The sequence below is a fragment of the Harmonia axyridis genome, chromosome 1, assembly GCF_914767665.1.
Source record: "Harmonia axyridis chromosome 1, icHarAxyr1.1, whole genome shotgun sequence".
Classification (NCBI taxonomy): domain Eukaryota; kingdom Metazoa; phylum Arthropoda; class Insecta; order Coleoptera; family Coccinellidae; genus Harmonia; species Harmonia axyridis.
The window spans coordinates 25,965,895-25,970,369 of NC_059501.1; the positions used below are offsets into that span (position 1 = coordinate 25,965,895).

At 30.7% G+C, this 4,475-nt stretch overlaps 1 long non-coding RNA gene across 1 annotated transcript; it reads left to right on the plus strand.

Moving 5' to 3' along the window:
* The first annotated feature begins 1,359 nt into the window (after positions 1–1,359).
* On the plus strand, positions 1,360–3,961 carry LOC123683106. The gene is made up of 2 exons (XR_006747939.1): positions 1,360–2,042; positions 3,816–3,961. It is a non-coding gene; the product is annotated as an uncharacterized LOC123683106 (long non-coding RNA).
* Positions 3,962–4,475: the final 514 nt, after the last annotated feature.

Below are 4,475 nucleotides of genomic sequence, written 5' to 3' on the forward strand. Positions count from 1 at the left end.
AAAAAATATTTCAAAAGTAAAGTTAGGCGTTTCAATCAAATTTGTTCGTAATTGCACAATATTGAAAGGTAGGTTCGTATAATTTCATCGAAATCAAATTAATCTTGTTAACCATATCCTAATATTTACTATTCTCAACAAAGCGAAGCGCACGTTACTGATAAACGAAACTAATCAAGTGTAATGTGAAGCGAATTCCGGCCAGCACTACGCTCACGTCCAAACCACGTGGAAAATTCTTACCTTCCACTCTGTGGAGGTAATTCTCAATTATCATTGATTGGACCAGGTAAAATGTTGGAAAATTCAACTATTTTTCTCATTACCAGAACCATTTGCAGCTCTTTGACATCAACTGCCACTGCTGTTGTGCATAGACTATTTCAATTGAATGTCCAATTAAATTAACAAATTAATTGTATCTTCAATCTTGGATAACTTTTTCAAGTTTTTATGCGGCGAATTATCTTCGTTCACGTTGAAGACTATGAAGATACATTTTTTCACTTTATGCGATTTTAAGGAAACAAAGCCTAAATTCTTCTTAAATCTGTTTAAACCGCAATCAAATCCGTACAGTAGTTTTGGAGATTGACATGTACAGACAGACAGAAAAAAAGGAAACAGACTGACGAAAAAAATGCTAATCCAAATTCATTAAAAATGTTTATACTGCTTCATCAACAGCTCGGCCGATAGAAACTATTCTCCAAAAACAGAACAAATGACCATTTATGGTAATATAAGCCATACTAAAATATTAAACGAAATAATCTTGACAACAATGTGGTTAAATTTAAATCGAAAAAAATACTGCATATTTTTCAGAACAAATCAAGTATTTATTTTCTCTACTGATATTGATTAGATCTTATAATTTCTCACACATGTCTGACAGATTGAATTAGTTTCCTCAATTTTTCACTCAATCATATTTCCATCAAAATTCTATCAAATTTATTTCAACTAAAAATGCCGAAAATTCAGTAACGCAATTCGAAAAGTTGTTTCTACCGGAGGAAAATTCTCTAGAGAGGCCTCCGACCCTGTTACCCTCGTGGTCTCCAAAGGTTGAATGCTTGAGAGATAGGGGTGAAACTGAACAGGAAACTTCTCGAATAGGGTGCAGATGGATGTAGGGAATTCTGTTAATTCCAACCCTCGTCCACAGAGCTGACGCTATTCTATACTAGATGGCGTTGATGGGAAATTCAATCCTTTCGATTCAAATTGAATAATAATCAACTTTTTCTCTTTGTTAATTTTGTATTCATTTTTTCCATGGTTGGATCCTAAAGAAAAAAAAAAACAACCACGATTTTTGTTCAACTATTGTTTGAAAAAAAAACAAAAAAAATTTGCGGAGGCGAAGTGTAACACAAAAATGAGTTTTGGCTAGTTGAAAAATGATTGATTATTTTTGTGCCGGTTCAAATTTGCTAATTCAGTTGAAATTCTACTGGATAGCATATTTTTTTCTTCTATGAGGGTAATCTACCTATTGAAATGAATAAATAATAAAACACCATTCAAAGTTAGTAGCATTTCTTGTCGAATATATCTTATATAATTTTTATGTTTCACTTGAATTCACTCAAGTATGAATAAATGAATGCTTAATAATAATAAACCCAATCTTATTTACGTATATAGGAACAAGGTAAATTGCATCACCGAGGATTTCTCATGGATCAAACAATAATTTGATTATAACATTTCTTGGCCTGAATCGTCATTATTTCATTCTTTTTGCTGATAAGGATTAAGCGAGTTATCATAAAACCTCAAAAACAGCATAAAGATTATCAACGTACCTAATCTCTCTTTCCGCAAAAGATATATTCTCGTGATCATTACAGTTTTCAACTTTGTGTTTATTACAATGAATCCTTTGAATACAATAATAAGTGTCGTTACTGTGTTTTTGATTTTTACTTTTCTATTTACAGTGGAGTCAAGTTCTTTTAGAATGCCGGACGAATGTATACTGAATCCATCGAAATGCAAACACGATACAATATTGTACTGACATCTTGATTGAGGTAAGATTTTTGAGATATGTTTGATGTCTTCATAATTGATATTTGATTCGTTCAAAGCACTGAATTTTCTGCATACATGGGTATCATTTTTTTTGGGTTGAAAATTCAGTAATGTATGTTGGTCTTATTTCATTTTATGTTATTTGTTATTTTATATTTCCGAATGCAGCACTCTCAGACAGGAGTGATTATATTCTGTATATATTTTATTACTGTATCTTTGTACCACCTTAGTTACAGCGCTTGTTTGACGATTATTGAAGCAGAAGAAATTTGATAAAACTTCATTTAAGACGATTTTTGGAAATAATGACTCATCTAAAAGTTGATAGTATACAACATGTTAGGAAAATCCCATTTGTAAAGTGTATAAACTTAAACGTTATCCATTTCAGACAATTACTCCAGTATAAACAAATTATAATACACATTGGTTTTTTTCGTATTTGATACTACGTGCTGATTCAAATACCTTCATAAAATCTGCTTTAACAATATTTCATTTGAATTTTTATTAGAAACAAATTCTATTGGTTCATATTCAGAAATTCACATCTCATTCACCATCCAAAAATCATAATATCAGAAGCTTTCGATTCTTCAAACAATATGTATTAAAAATGACGATAATGAACGAATTTATAAATTGAAATACATCAATATTCTGATGAGGCATTGCTTTTGATAATCTTATTACTTATTTACCTATATACTTAATAATTCGAATTCCAACTTTGTAATTTGATGAGAAATTGAAGGCTCAATTTTAATTAATGTTTGATATAGTGAAATATCGAATTTATTATTTTTACTGAAGAAGGGGAGTCTCCCAGAAACTTATAATTGAATATTCTTATATGAAACAAATACCATCATTAAAAAGAAGAAAACCCTAGTAACCTATATACTTATGTCTAGTCCAAGATTCTAAGTGCGCATTGAATACTGGGTACCAGTACTCCCAGTACCCTGTAAACCTTCCAGACAGACAGAAATTCTGTTTTTGTGCGTTCGTTCTCCGAATCGATCGCTCTAACATTTCGTTTCAATGTCTGTATTTTTCAGAATTCGAATCATAAATGATCTCAAAGGATAAGATTCGATTCACTATAAAATCCGACTAGGAGTTTAGTGAATATAAACTTTCGAAATTTTGTGCTACTAATCATTTTGAAAATTTTTCCTTTGAATGTGGTATGAAAATTTATCGTGCGTATGTATATCGTATGAGTATCGTATAAGTGGAGCCATACAAAATCATAGAAGAACATCCGAAGAATATCACCGAATACCATAAAATCGACAGAGAATTCGGGTGGTCATATAAAATTTCCATTTCAGGCTACGTGCAAAATCTTAATCAGAACCACAGAAGAAAAATATTTGAAAATGTATACCTACCCAATTTCCGTTACTGCAGATCCAATCGGGTTGCTTTCAAGCGAAATAGCGGAAAAAATCATCTTCATCTATCGATTTCGTAACAACACATCAGACAGAGTTGAGATTTTGCGAATAAATTTGAAACTACAGTTCTAAGCTTTCTGTAGAATTTCATATCCACGAGAATAATAAAAATTGGAAGTTGAAGCATTATATCGAAAGAATTCAAATCAATATACATGTCTACAGTTCTGTGGTCTCCGAGGGTGTAATTGGCACATGAATGATGAGCGTTCAAAAACTCCAACTTCCCTTCAGTACTCATCTCTTGATTATATTTTATTTGAGTATATTCATAATTTTATATACCTTGTTCTTTCTCCTTTTCAGATGTAAGCAGAATTTCATGTTAGATATGGGACCAACAGCGATATGGATGAGTAAAATATGGAAACCAATATAACTATTCTAATGAAATTTCATTCTGAATATTCCTGTAAATGAATATTTCTATCAATTAAAATATATTTATCCTTCAAGAGAATTTCATTTTATATCCAGCCCCCTCATTCACCTAATATATGCATACATACCTACATGCGTTATTCATTATGCCTACAAATACACCTGAAAGACAAAAGTTCTCATTAATAAGTAATAAGTAAAATCATTTAACGATTTGAAGAGGGAAATAAACAAATGAAAAGGATTTTTCTTCTTTTGTCGTCATTTAGTAGGTGTTTTCTCCTCATTTAAAGGTAGTGATATTCAAAGAATATCGTTCATGATATTTTTCATGTATAAAAGCAATTCATCAAGAATGTCGTGATCTTTCATTTTTCTAGTGACATAATGTTGTTTTGTTGCTTCGGTGACTGAATACCGCAGTTTGAAAAATTTTTTCTTAATACCTATTTCTGAAATTTTAAAATACAATTGAAATGTAAAGTTCAATTATACCTGTTAAAGATAATAATAATAACCTTTATTCAACAAATATAAAAAATTATGTTTCACTATAAAATAAAATGAATAAACAAGGTTGACGAG